The following is a 14,916-nucleotide window of genomic DNA, read 5'->3' as shown; positions in this document are numbered from 1 at the left end:
TACACCGCGGGAGGCATTCATATAGAGTCATATCTTTGTTCTAGTATCGAGTTGTAATATTGAGTTGTAAGTAAATAAAGTGTGATGATCATAATTATAGAGCATTGCCCCATATATATAAAAAAGAGAGGCCAAAGAAGCCTAAATAAAAAAAGGGGGCCAAAGAAGCCCACCCAAAAAAAGGAAAAAAAGAAAAGGGGCAATGTTACTATCCTTTTACCACACTTGTGCTTCAAAGTAGCACCATGTTGTTCATATAGAGAGTCTCTTATGTTGTCACTTTCATATACTAGTGGGAATTTTCATTATAGAACTTGGCTTGCATATTCCAACGATGGGCTTCCTCAAAATGCCCTAGGTCTTCATGATCAAGCAAGTTGGATGCACACCCACTTAGTTTCAGTTTGAGCTTTCATACACTTATAGCTCTAGTGCATCCGTTGCATGGCAATCCCTACTCCTCGCGTTGACATCAATTGATGGGCATCTCCATAGCCCGTTGATCAGCCGCGTTGATGTGAGACTTTCTCCCTTTTTGTCTTCTCCACATAACCTCCACCATCATATTATATTCCACCCATAGTGCTATATCGATGGCTCACGCTCATGTATTGCGTGAGAGTTGAAAAAGGTTGAGAATACTAAAGTATGAAACAATTGCTTGGCTGACACCGGGATAGGCATGAGGGGTACCTTGCGTTAAGAAAAGGGAGCATACAAGACTATATGATTTTTTAGGGATAACATTCTGGAAGCATTAATATTTTGAAAGACATGATTGTTTGTTGGGATGCCCTAAGTATTATTGTTTTTATGTCAAATGATAGACTATTGCTTTGAATCACTCGTGTCTTAATATTCATGCCATGACTAGATATTTGATCAAGATTATGCTAGGTGGCATTCCACATCAAAAATTATCTTTTTATCATTTACCTACTCGAGGACGAGTAGGAATTAAGCTTGGGGATGCTGATACGTCTCCGTCGTATCTATAATTTTTTATTGTTCCATGCCAATATCCTACAACTTTCATATACTTTTGGCAACTTTTTATATTATTTTTGGGACTAACATATTGATCCAGTGCCCAGTGCTAGTTATTGTTTGTTGCATGTTTTATGTTTCACAGAAACCCAGTATCAAACGGAGTCCAAACGGGATAAAAATGGACGGAGCTTATTTTTGGAATTTTTATGATTTTTGGGAAGTAAAATCAACGCGAGGCGGTGCCCGAGGTAGCCACGAGGCAGGGGGCGCGCCTGCCAATATTGGGCGCGCCCCTGAACCTCATGGGCCCCTCGTAGGGCGGTTGATGCTATTCTTTGGCCGCAAGAAAGCTAATTTTTGGAAAAATATCTGGGCGAAGGTTTCAATCCAATCGGATTTACGGATCTCCAGATATAAAAGAAACGGTGCCAGGGCAGAATCCCAGAGCGCAGAAATAGACAGAGATAGAGAGACAAATCCAATCTCGGAGGGTCTCTCGCCCCTCCCACGCCGTGGGAGCCAAGGACTAGAGGGGAAACCCTTCTCCCATCTTGGGAGAAGGTCAAGGAAGAAGAAGAAGAAGGGGGGCTCTCTCCCCCTTGCTTCCGGTGGCGCCGGAACGCCGCCGGGGGCCATCATCATCACCGCGATCTGCCATCTGCACCAACATCTCCATCACCTTCCCCCTTCTATATTCAGCGGTCCACTCTCCCGCAACCTGTTGTACCCTCTACTTGAACATGGTGCTTTATGCTTCATATTATTATCCAATGATGTGTTGCCATCGTATGATGTGTGAGTAGATTTTCGTTGTCCTATCGGTGATTGGTGAATTGCTATGATTGGTTTAATTTGCTTGTGGTTATGTTGCTGTCCTATTGTGCCCTCTGTGTCACGCAAGCGTGAGGGATTCCCACTGTAGGGTGTTGCAATATGCTCATGATTCGCTTATAGTTGGTTGCTTGAGTGACAGAAGCATAAACCCGAGTAAGGGGGTTGTGGCGTATGGGATAAAGGGGACTTGATGCTTTAATGCTATGGTTGGGTTTTACCTTAATGATCTTTAGTAGTTGCGGATGCTTGCTAGAGTTCCAATCATAAGTTCATATGATCCAAGAAGAGAAACTATGTTAGCTTATGCCTCTCCCACATAAAACTTGCTATCGGTCTAGTAAAGTAGTCAATTGCTTAGGGACAAATTTCACAACTCCTGCCACCACTTTTACACACTCACTATATTTACTTTATTGCTTCTTTATCTAGACAGTCCCTACTCATTTACGTGTTCTTTATTATCTTGCAAACCTATCCAACAACACCTACAAAGTACTTCTAATTTCGTACTTGTCCTAGGTAAGACAAACACTAAGCGTGCGTAGAGTCGTATCAGTGGCAGATAGGACTTGAGAGAATATTTGTTCTACCTTTAGCTCCTCATTGGATTCGACACTCTTACTTATCGAAAGAGGCTACAATTATCCCCTACACTTGTGGGTTATCACATAGTTATGAGAATATCTAGGCGTGATCATGTATATAGGCATCACATCCGCAACAAGTAGATCGAAACGATTCTGCATCTACTACTATTACTCTACACATCGACCGCTATCCAGCATGCATCTAGAGTATTAAGTTCATGAGAACAGAGTAATGCATTAGGCAAGATGACATGATGCCATCTTTTTATCCTTGATGGCAACAATACAATACGTGCGTTGTTGCCCTTGCTGTCACTCGGAAAGGACACCGCAAGATTGAACCCAAAGCTAAGCACTTCTCTCATTGGAAGAAAGATCAATCTAGTAGGCCAAACCAAACTGATAATTCGAAGAGACTTGCAAAGATAACCAATCATACATAAAAGAATTCAGAGGAGATTCAAATATTGCTCATAGATAAACTTGATCATAAACCCACAATTCATCGGATCTCGACCAACACACCGCAAAAGGAGTTACATCAAATATATCTCCAAGAAGATCGAGGAGAACATTGTATTGAGATTCAAAGAGAGAGAAGAAGCCATCAAGCTAATAACTATGGACCCGAAGGTCTGTGGTAAACTACTCACAACTCATCAAAGAGTCTATGGTGTTGATGTAGAAGCCCTCCGTGATCGATTCCCCCTCCGGCGGAGCGCCAAAAAGGCTCCAAGATGGGATCTCACGGGTACAGAAGGTTGCGGCGGTGGAAATAGGATTTTGTGGTGCTCCTAGATGTTTTTAGGGTATGTAGATATATATAGGCGAAGGAAGTCGGTCAGGGGAGCCACGAGGGCCCACGAGGGTGGGGGGCGTGCCCACCCCCCTAGGGCATGCCTCCCTGACTCGTGGCTTCCTTGTGTGTTTCTTGACATCCACTCCAAGTCTCCTAGATTGCATTTGTTCCAAAAATAAATCTCCCGAAGGTTTCATTCCGTTTGGACTCCGTTTGATATTCCTTTTCTGCGAAACAATGAAATAGGCAAAAAAACATCAATTTGGGCTGGGCCTCCGGTTAATAGGTTAGTCCCAAAAATGATATAAAAGTGTATAGTAAAGCCCATAAACATCCAAAAGAAGTAGTAATATAATAGCATGGAACAATAAAAAATTATAGATACGTTGGAGACGTATCAGTCTCTGTCTCTTCGCCGCCACCTCCATGGACGCCTGGACGACCCTGGAGCACGCCTTTGCCCAGGTCTCTACCTCCCACTCGATGGCCCTTTGCAGCGAGCTCGCCGACATTAAGAAGCCGAACTCCTCCACCACGACCTACTTCAACAAGATGAAGGTGTTGGCGGACACACTCACCTCTATTGGTCGACCGCTCAGCGATGAGGAGTTTGCTGGCTTTGTCATCAAAGGCCTCGACGCCGACTACAACAATCTTGCCGAGGTTGTTCACAATGCCAAGCCAGCGATGCCCCCGCACGAGCTCTACTCATGACTTCTCTTCACCGAGCAGCGCATCGAGGCTCGTCGCTCCTCCGCCACCATCACCTCATAGCCGGCGGCCTTCTGGGCTTCTCGCGCCAGCGTCCCCCTGCCCTGTCCTCTGGCAAGCCCGCCCTGCCCCCTGCATCGACCCTGGGTGGGGGCCCTAACACTCGGGTGGTATGCCAACTATGTGGTCGTGAACACCATGTCACCTCCAAGTGTCACCGCCGCTTTCAAGGGAGCTTCCTTGGCATAGGCAACGACGACAAGGGCAACGAGTGCCAATTTGCGATGGCAGACTTTGGTCCCCCTGCCGTTGCGTCGGCTGCCCACCTCACCGCCGCCCTGGCTGCCCACATCGCCGCCAAGGGCAAGGATCCGCGTGTCGACCAGGGGTACACGCCATCCTATCCTATTGATCCAGCCTGGTACATCATCCCTTTTAACTAGTCATCCCTCTAGGCAGCTTCATCTTCGTAATGTTTTGCGGGTTCCCTCGGTGACTCGTAATCTTTTATCTGTCCCTAAGCTCACCCTTGATAATCATGTCCTATGTGAATTTCAGCCTTTTAATCTTTTTGTTAAGGACCGAGCAACCCGGGACGTTCTGCTTAGTGGCCGCTTGAGCCAAGGCTTGTACCGTTTGGAGGATCCATCTGCCCCGTGTGTCTTCAGCGGTGTTCGCGTGTCACCTTCCCAGTGGCACTCTCACTTTGGTCATCTTGCCACACCCATCGTTCGCCACGTACTCCACCGCCATGAGCTGCCATTAGAGTCTAGCAATAAAGAGATGTCCGTGTGTGATGGCTGTCAACAAGGCAAAAGTCATCAGCTACCTTTTGTTTCATCTACTAGAGAAGTAAAGAGTCCTCTTGGAATTGTGTTTTCTAATGTGTGGGGTCCAGCACAAACATCTGTTAGTGGTCACAACTACTATGTCAGTTTTGTTGATGCTTATAGTCGTTCCACATAGCTTTATCTTCTTATGCACAAGTCTGATGTGTTTGATATATCCATTCAGTTCCAATTGCATGTTGAACGTCTCCTCAAGCATAAAATTATACATGTTCAGTCAGATTGGGGGGGGGTGCGAATATCGCAACCTCAAGACTTTCTTTAATAAGCTTGGGATCTCCCATCGTTTGTCATGCCCACATACACATCAATAGAATGGCGCTATTGAGCACAAACGTTGCCATATAGTTGAAACCGGCCTCACACTTCTTGCTCATGCTTCTGTACCTTTTCGCTTTTGGAGTGATGCTTTTGCCACCATGTGTTTTCTCATTAACAGATTACCTACGCGTGTTCTTAATATGAAAACTCCAATTGAGCTTCTCTTGGATGAAACTCCTGACTACACCTTTTTCAAGGTATTCGGGTGTGCTTGCTGGTCTCATCTTCGGCCTTATAATGATCACAAACTTGAGTTTCACTCCAAAAAGTGTGTGTTCTTGGGGTATAGTTCTCTCCATAAAGGCTACAAGTGTCTCCATGTCCCAACTAATCGAGTCTACATATCTCGGGATGTTGTTTTCGATGAGAATGTCTTCCCTTTTTCTGCCATGCCTCAGTCATCCACCACAGCACCATCTATGCATTCATCTCCTCTTATGCATTGCCAATTTGAAGATGTTGCATATTCGCCTGTGTTGTTACCTAATCATGGTGCAGGAACTGGATGTGGAGCTCGCCTGGAACTTCTCCCCGACGGACCTACTACGCCGCGCGTGGCTCACGTCAATCAGCCGGTGCATGTGCATGCACCGCCTCCCACCCTCGACTCCGCCTCGGGAGCCCTGTCTACCACTGGGCCGAAGCGGGTCGGAGCCCGTGACAAAGCGGCCTACGTCTCCGCTTCCTTGCCTGGCCTCCCCTCCATCGTCACCTCTGCCATCTGCGCGGGCATCGCTACCGCCCACTTTGCCTGGGCCTGAAGTGACTCACACATCGCCTGGCCCCACGTCGCCCAGTCCGCCATCTCCTGGGTCGCTGTCACCCGGTCCCTCTTCGCCGGAGTTTGCTGGACCGACCTCGCCTGCCCTGGACGCCTTGCCTGCTCCGGTCGCCCGCCTGCTCCGGTGGTCATTACTCCACGGCGTCCACACACGCGTAGTCTTAGCGGGATCGTCCGTCCCAAGGAGCGCACCGATGGCCCTGTCACATACCTTGCTGCTTGTCTGGCTCATGCTGTGGATGATCCAACCGCCGAACCATGCAGTTATCAAGCCGCTATGAGTATCCCACACTTGAGGGCTGCTATGGAACAAGAATCTCTTATGCAGAATAAGACTTGGACAATTGTTCCACCTCCGTCTCGTGTCAACATCATCGATTCGAAGTGGGTTTTCAAGGTGAAGAAACATGCAGATGGTTCCATTGGGTGCTACAAAGCCCGTCTTTTGGCTAAGGGCTTTAAACAACATCAGGGACTGGACTATGAGGATATATTTAGCCCCGTTGTCAAGCCTACCACTATTCAACTTCTTCTGTCTCTGGCAGTTTCTCATGGATGGTCTCTCCGCCAGGTTGACGTGCAGAACACTTTTCTACATGGACTGCTTGAAGAGGAGGTTTACATGAGGCAGCCACCTGGATTTGTTGATCACACTCAGCCTTATCACCTCTGTCGTCTGACGAAGGCTCTATATGGATTGAAATAGGCGCCTCGTGCCTGGCATGCTCGCCTTGCTTCAGCTTTACGCACTCATGGATTCATCCCATCGATGGCTGATACTTCACTGTTCTTGTTTTAGCGTCCGAGTGTGACCATGTACCTCCTTGTGTACGTGGATGATATTGTCCTCGTTAGCTCCTCTTCGACGGCTGCTGATGCTCTTGTGACTGCGCTTGGTCATGATTTTGAAGTTAAGGATTTGGGACAACTTCATTTCTTCCTGGGTATTGAAGTCGCTCATCGGTCTCGTGGCAGTTTGGCTCTCACCCAGAAGAAGTACTCTCTTGATCTTCTACGCCATGCTGGTATGCTCAAGTGCAAGACATCGCCTACGCCCATGTCCTCCACTGACAAACTTTCAGCTGCTGATGGTACTCTTCTATCTCCTGAGGATGCTACCGAGTACAAGAGTATTGTTGGTGGCCTGCAGTATCTGACGATCACACGTCCTGATCTCTCCTTTGTGGTTAACAGGGTGTGCCAGTATCTTCATGCACCTACTAACATGCATTGGTCTGCCGTGAAGCGCATATTGCACTATATGCGTCTTACCGTCTCCTTTGGTCTTCATCTGCACCCCAGTTCCTCTGGAGTTCTTTCTGCATTCTCAGATGCTGATTGGGCTGGGTGTCCAGATGACAGGCGATCTACGGGGGGGGGGGGGGGTCATGCAGTGTTCTTGGGTCCTAATCTGATCGCCTGGAGTGCGCGCAAGCAAGCCACTATTTCCCGCAGTAGCACAGAGGTTGAGTACAAGTCAGTTGCCAATGCGACTACTGAACTTATATGGATTGAGTCCCTACTTCGAGAGCTAGGAGTTGCTCAGCCACATCCGTCGGTCCTCTAGTGTGACAACATCGGTGCTACGTTTCTGTCATCAAACCGGTGTTCCATGCACAGACTAAACACATTGAGATTGACTATCATTTTGTGAGGGAACGTGTCGAACAGAAGCTACTACAAGTCAGGTTTATCTCTTCAAAAGGTCAACTTGCAGATATCTTCACAAAGCCTCCACCTTCTCCCATGTTTGAGGTCTGTAGGCGCAATCTCAACCTCCTAGATGCTTCATGAATGGGTTGAGATTGATGGAGGGTGTTAGACTTCGTGTTGTAGCCTTATTGTGTAATCCATACCATATTGGTATAGGACTTGTATGACACCATTATATATATCTTTACCTAATAATAAAGCAGCTACGGTTTCTGGTCGTACGTCGTTGCTGGCGATTTGCAAAAAAGTCCCTCGGTTTATAAAAAATCAACCCGCAATCCCTGTTTTAGTGGGTCTCTATATAACGTTTCAATTTTTGCAAAAAAACCCTGTACTCATTTGAATTTCACTCGCTGTCCTCCCGTCGTCTTATCCATTCCTCCTGCGGCAACGGTGGTGGCTTCGCCCATTCCGTCATGCGCCGGCGACGGCCGCCGCCGTGCCTCGCGTGGGAGGATCGAGGGCGCTCGCCAGGAGGTTGGAATACGTTCGCCGGGCGAGTGCTACAGAGACGGCGCGGCGAGGCGGGGCAGTGGCGGTTGTTGACCAGCCGTCGTGCGTCGTGGGGGAGGATGGAGAATGCTCGCCGTGGTGTGCACGTCGAGAGGTGTCTGCTGCCGCGCGTCGAGGTGGAGCAGTGGCGTTGGTCGAGGAGGAAGAGGCAACCAAGTCAATGAGGCACTGGCGTCGGCCGTCGAATTGCCGGCCGGAGCACAGGACGACAGCTCCCGCCCTCCGCCCGCATCCTGCTGCGTGCCAACCGCGCCGGGAGACCACCTCTGCCTGCCGCGCGCGCCTTTGCTCACGCCCTGCAGCTTGCCTCCGCCCTCGTATATATATAGTAACACTATTCTAATCCTGGGATTAGAATAAGGGAAACGTTTGGTGTCGGCGCGCTGGCCGAGTCTTCGGCTGGTCGCGTCCACGATCGCTGCCCACAATCAGTAGGCCCGCACACCGCCCGTGCCTTTGCCTTTTTTTCCTTCTTATCCTTTCTATCTTTCATCTCTGCCACTCGTCCCGAACGCCTCCTCTCCTTTTCTACCTTCTCTCATCAGCAGCGGCTGCCGCCACTCCGCGCGAATTCTCAGATGCGAACAACTGCCTGATTTTTGTGGGAAAGACACACATCACCGGTGCAAGGGGGTGATGGCAGTGGCTGTGCGCGCCGGCGAGGTGGCTCTGTCTCGCGGTGACCGCTGAAGCAAGCCACACACGCGCTACCGGTGGCCGGTGAGGTAGCACCCTGCGACTCAGCGGATGCTACCACCACCGACACCAGAATCTGCAAGCACCACCACGGGGAGCTACAACCCCCAAGGTCAGAAGATGCATCCATCTCCTAAGGGAGATGGAAACGTACAATCGGGGTGCTGGAACCTGCATTCAGGAGAGGTCCAGCCGGCGAGCACGCGGATGCTGCTATGATACGCTGCAGAGCTGCAACCGGCGCGCACTGGTGCCGGAACAGGCTTCTGCTGTCTACAAGCGGTGAGCAGGGAGCTGCACCCGGTGAGCACAGTGCTGGAACCGGTGCTCTGCAGAGCTGCATCCGGTGAGCACAGTGCTGGAACCGGTGCTCTGCAGAGCTGCATCCGGCGAGCAAAGTGCTGGAACTGGTGCTCTGTAGAGCTGCAACCGTCGAGCATGGTGCTACTATGCTCTTTGCTGCAAAAGCTGCAACCGCGAGCATGGTGCTGGAACCGGCTTCTGTAGAAGCTACAACCGGCGAGCACAGAGCTGCAACCGACGAGAACGGTGCCGCAGCCGGCGTGCATGGGGCGTGAACTGGTGCCCAGTTTTGCTACAACCAGGCAAGCGTGGCCGGCGACGACAGTGCCATGTCTTGCTACTATGGGCAACGAGGAAAGCTACTACCGGTGACGGAATTGCGACAACCACGACAATGAAGTGTGGCCGGCGCCCGGCGACGACGGTGCCGTGATTTTTGCTGCAACCGACAGCAGAAAAGCTACAACTGGCGCCCAAATTTGCTACAACCAGGACCAGTGACAAGGAAGTGTGGCCGGCGGCGATGGTGCTGTGATCTTTTTTTGTTCCAACCAGGCGACGGCGAGCGTGGCCGACAACGGCGGCATACGATTTTTTGTTGCTGTAACGGGCAGCAAGGAAAGCTCCCACCTGGTGCTGGGATTTTTTGTCGCAACCATGGGGGTTCCTAGAATTGCGGCTGTTCGTGATTGAGAATGGCGAGCGGCGGCGAGCTGGTGAGCTCATCGATGTTCGGGGGGGGGGGGATTGGGGATTCGCTCGTGCCCGCTGTTGCTGCAGATCTGGCGCGCCGACGCGCAGGGAAGAGAGGAAGAATCGAGGGAGGAGGAACAAGACGACGCGGATGGCAGATCTGACAGCTGCCTACAGTTATATCGTGCGGCTGTGGTGCGACCTGCCCAAATTTGGGCCGGCGCGCCGGCGCCTATCACCCGCCTTAGAATAACTATTTGGATCACGTCGGGCCTACAGAGGGCGTGTGGAGGTCCTACCGAATTGCCGAACTCACAGAGGAAAAAAAAAAGGGTCACGCCCGCGCCCACCACCTCCTCCCCGATCCCCGACCTCCCCGATCTAGCGTCGTGGACCTCTCGCCTCCCTGCCACAACCGCCGCCGCCCCTGGCTCCGGCGCACCTCCTGCTGCCGGAGTCGGCGCGCCTCGCGCCCGCCGGCCACTCCGGCCCCGTCCCTGCCCCCCCGACCCTGACGCGCCTCCCACGCTCGTCCACCCCGACCACGACGCACGTCCTGCCGCCGGCCACTCCGGCCTCGTCGTCGCCCCCGCCCCCCCCCCCCCCCCCCCCCCCCCCCCCCCCGACCCCAGCGCGCTTCCCGCCGCCGGCCCTGGATCCCCACGCGCCACCGGCCCTGGATCCCAGCATGCCGCCGTCGGCCCTGGATCCCAGCCTGCCGCCCCGGCCGCTAGCCCTGGATCCCACCACGGCGCCGCCGGGCAGTGGACCTCTGTGCGCTGCGCTTCCACCATGGCGGACGGTAACCACCAACCCATCATCATCGCCTACAGTCCGAGTCTGTACGCCTGCACCGTTCAACTCCTTCCTCGAGTACGTCTGCGATGGATGCATGCCACCCCCTACTATGGATAAGGTGTGATCCGCCGTCATCTCCTCTCACGGGGTGCGCGACTCCCGGAGGCTGGACCACCTCGGCGCACCCTGCTGGGGAGCCGTTCAACAGGGCCACCTTCAGCACCCTCTCGGGCCGCCGTTCAACTACACCAACTGGGGGTCGTTCAACAAACTCGCCCGACGCCGTACGAGGCCGAGTCCCAGCGAGGAGCTTGTCACCTCCTAGGCTATGTGCTGCCTGAGGACTATGGGCTCCTGTTCGTCAACGTCGCAACGAGGTTCAAGCACCCAGATTACAGTGGCTCCCCTAATCTTGCTCTGCATCCATATGATACTATAGCACTGACAGAATTTTTTTGTTTTATGTTAATGTATAAAGCACTGACGGAGATGCAAACTTAGACACCCCAAGTTGTGCGTGTGCAGAGCCATAGGTGAGGCATCCAGGAAAGCACTCCATCCAGGACTACAGATTTTTGCTAATAACAAAGTTCATGTTGTCAGAAAATTGAAGTCCATTTATATGGAATTAGATGGTTGTTGTGTGTATGCAGCTATTAGCAGAAATCTGTGCTGAAAACTTGTGGCTGAGCCAGGGCCCTGGATGCTGATAACATTTGTAATTTGTGCTCTGTACCTTCTGGAGACTTGGGGGATGAAAAAAGGTGGCTCCTCCCATGAATTATTGATTCCACACTTATGTCTGCACTTAGCAAAAATGCATATGAAATACCATGCTCTACTGAATTTTCATCAGTTATACTGCCTATATTTTGGGGCCTCAAGACACACAGTAATTACATTATTGAACGATGCACCGCTTTTCTCTGGAGCAGGAAAAAAATAAGTAGCAGGTGTCTAGCAACATCAGTGTGTGGCTGCCTATAATTCTTCTGTGTGAGTGTTGCACACAAGCATCAGTACCAGGAAAATGAAGGCGCCCGGGGCGAAGTCCTGGCAGAGTAGACCGGCCAGAGCTATCGGGCCAGACCATGGCATGCGGTCGCAGACGACGACGAATCCGCGACGTTGTCACTTGCTGCTGCTGGGTGCGGCTACGTCGCTAGTGGTGTGTGTGCGCGTTGTGCGTGTGGTGTATGGTGGGCGCATGCATGTACGAGTGCACATGCATGCTATCACACACGAATTGGAAAGAGTTTCAAAATTTGTAGTCAGCTCATGTGCACATAAGTGTTTGCGTTTATTCCCCAAAAAGGAGAATATTACGTTTACACACACACACGTTTCACCAAAAAAGGAGAACAGTATTCGTAGAGTTCAAAAAGTAAGTGAAAATGTCATGTTCTATGGGGAAAACGTCATGTTCTAACAGAAAAATACATTGGTCTAAAACATAATGTTGTATAGTTTTTGTTCTGTATTATTTCCCGAAGTTCAACAATATATATGGATGCAAAAAACTAGTGTTTTTTTCATATGTTGGTTTCAATTCAGAAACTACAAAATAGAGAAGCCCAAGTAAGTTCAATTACTACAACAAAAAGAAGTCCATAAACGGAGAAAAAGAACACAAAACATACATGACATGAAAAAAACCTCACCCAGAAAATATTAAGTTTGGAAGTTTAAGAAAAGAAAGAAGAAGTTCAGTTTTTCAAAAACAATGTAATTTGACATTCATAAAAAAGATATTCCTTGTTCGTTGTGTTTAAAAAAAATAAAAATCAGTTTTCTAAATAAATAAAATTCTAGAAGTTAAAATTTAAAAAACATAGCATTTTCATATTCAACGCTAAGCCAAGAAGTTCGAATTAAACTAACAAAGTACTTCGATCTTAATGGGAAATTTGATTTTTTTTGTTTCTGCAAATGTTGATAGGGGCAAAGGTGTCCCGTCTTTCGATGAGATGATGGATATCGCTTTGGTGGAAGTCGACTTTGACGATCCGACTACGAACGTGCGAGGACGTCGCGCCTTAGCAATCGCTAAACCAACTCCGAGAGGTTATTGACCACGCCGGAGCACGATCAACCTGACCACGAGGGTCTGTTTCCTGCGAGCAAACGAAGAACAAGCAAGAAACTAAGATTGCAATCTGGATATTGCGAATATAAGATGAAAGCTTTATTGATCAAGGTGGGGTTCTGTGACGCCTTTGTCTGGTCGTTGAACACAAACGAAGTACGCGAAGTTGCAGCTATGGCGAACTTTTAATCTAAACAAAACCCAAAGTCTAAACGGCGCCCTAAGGGGTGTATATATGGAGGAAGAGGGGGGAATTTCGTGGCCCTTGGTGGAGGGGTCCGAAATCAACCCTATCTCTTGTTTCCCCACACATACGGACTCTAAAAATAGCCTATACTTATGTATTTCGAAATTACATGGGCCTGGCCCAATAATAAGGTGACGCAGCACCTAGAATAGCCTCGGGACGAAATTTATGAACTGGCATCTTGTATATTTCGTCCAAGGCTTCATGCACCCATTATGGTGGCTTCAAAGTCCTGAAATCATCACTTGTAACTCCGTTCTGGTCCCCCTTGCGCATGGCATCATCTCCATGCTTGTTCTTGCTCCAATGTCCATCCTTCTCCAAGCTAGGCCCTTCACTTGTAAGCAAAACAAATGTATCCAATTTAGGCAGCAGCATATTCTCATGAACATTAGAATCATTACCAAGAAACGAAAGTACCTGATAATTTAATTGGCGTGCGCGAGCTCTAGTAATTGGTCCAGTATATGTAGCAGTAGGGGCTGTGGGTGTAACAATGGTATTGATGTCCTCATCATCCTCCCCTTCTTGAAATGAAGTCGTCCTCGATGGAAGCTCATCTTCGTCTCCCAAATAAGGCTTCAAATCTGCAATGTTAAAAGTGGGACTAACCCCAAAATCTGCAGGCAGCTCAAGTTTATATGCATTATCATTTACTTTCTCCAACACCTTAAAGGGACCAGCAGCACGTGGCATTAGCTTTGATTTGCGCAAATTAGGAAATCTATCCTTACGCAAATGTAACCAAACAAGATCTCCAGGTGCAAACACAACATGTTTTCTACCCTTATCTCCAGCAAGTTTATATTTAGCATTCATACGCTCAATGTTTTCCTTAGTTAACTCATGCATTTTTAAAATCAATTCAGCACGTTCTTTAGCATCAAAATTAACCTTCTCCGAAGATGGAAGAGGCAACAAATCAATAGGTGCATGAGGTAGGAAACCATACACAACTTCAAAAGGGCACATCTTAGTAGTAGAATGCAATGAACTATTATAAGCAAATTCAATATGAGGCAAGCATTCCTCCCACATTTTCTTATTATTCTTCAAAACAGCCCTAAGCATAGTAGACAATGTTCTATTGACTACTTCAGTTTGTCCATCAGTTTGGGGGTGACAAGTAGTACTAAAAAGCAGTTTAGTCCCCAACTTAGCCCATAAACATCTCCAAAAGTGGCTAAGAAATTTAGTATCACGATCTGAAACAATAGTATTTGGCACACCATGCAAGCGAATAATTTCACGAAAGAACAAATCAGCAACATTAACAGCATCATCGCTTTTATGACATGGTATAAAGTGTGCCATTTTCGAGAATCTATCCATGACAACAAATATGCTATCCCTCCCCTTCTTTGTTCTAGGTAAACCTAAAACAAAGTCCATAGATATATCCTCCCAAGGAACACTAGGTACAGGCAAAGGCATATATAAACCATGAGGATTGAGTCGTGACTTAGCTTTTTGACATGTAGTGCAGCGAGCAATAAAACGCTCAACATCCCGTCTCATCTTTGGCCAAAAGAAATGTGTAGCAAGTACGTCCTCCGTCTTCTTCACGCCAAAGTGTCCCATTAGTCCTCCTCCATGCGCCTCCTGCAACAACAAAAGACGAACGAAGCTAGCTGGAATGCATAGCTTGTTAGCACGGAACACAAATCCATCATTAACGACGAACTTGTTCCATGTTCTTCCTTCTTTACAATTCTGCAATACATCTTTAAAATCAGCATCATGCACATATTGATCTTTGATGGTCTCCAAACCAAATATTTTGAAGTCAAGTTGTGAAAGCATAGTATAGCGACGAGACAATGCATCAGCAATAACATTTTCTTTACCCTTCTTGTGCTTAATGACATAAGGGAAAGTCTCAATGAATTCAACCCATTTAGCATGTCTATGATTCAGTTTAGCTTGACTTTTAATATGTTTCAAAGATTCATGATCAGAATGTATAACAAATTCTTTGGGCCACAAATAATGTTGC

The 14,916-nt window shown here is 48.7% G+C and overlaps 1 long non-coding RNA gene across 1 annotated transcript; it reads left to right on the top strand.

Annotated features, from left to right (window-relative positions):
- Positions 1 to 10,379: 10,379 nt before the first annotated feature.
- LOC123115899 (uncharacterized) lies at positions 10,380 to 11,416 on the top strand. Its single transcript, XR_006456815.1, has 2 exons — positions 10,380 to 10,964; positions 11,066 to 11,416. It is a non-coding gene; the product is annotated as an uncharacterized lncRNA (long non-coding RNA).
- The last annotated feature ends 3,500 nt before the right edge of the window (positions 11,417 to 14,916 follow it).

Source organism: Triticum aestivum, chromosome 5B (assembly GCF_018294505.1).
Source record: "Triticum aestivum cultivar Chinese Spring chromosome 5B, IWGSC CS RefSeq v2.1, whole genome shotgun sequence".
NCBI classification, from domain to species: domain Eukaryota; kingdom Viridiplantae; phylum Streptophyta; class Magnoliopsida; order Poales; family Poaceae; genus Triticum; species Triticum aestivum.
The sequence above is the reverse complement of the archived record's forward strand: the minus strand, read 5'-3'. Positions and strand labels throughout refer to the sequence as shown.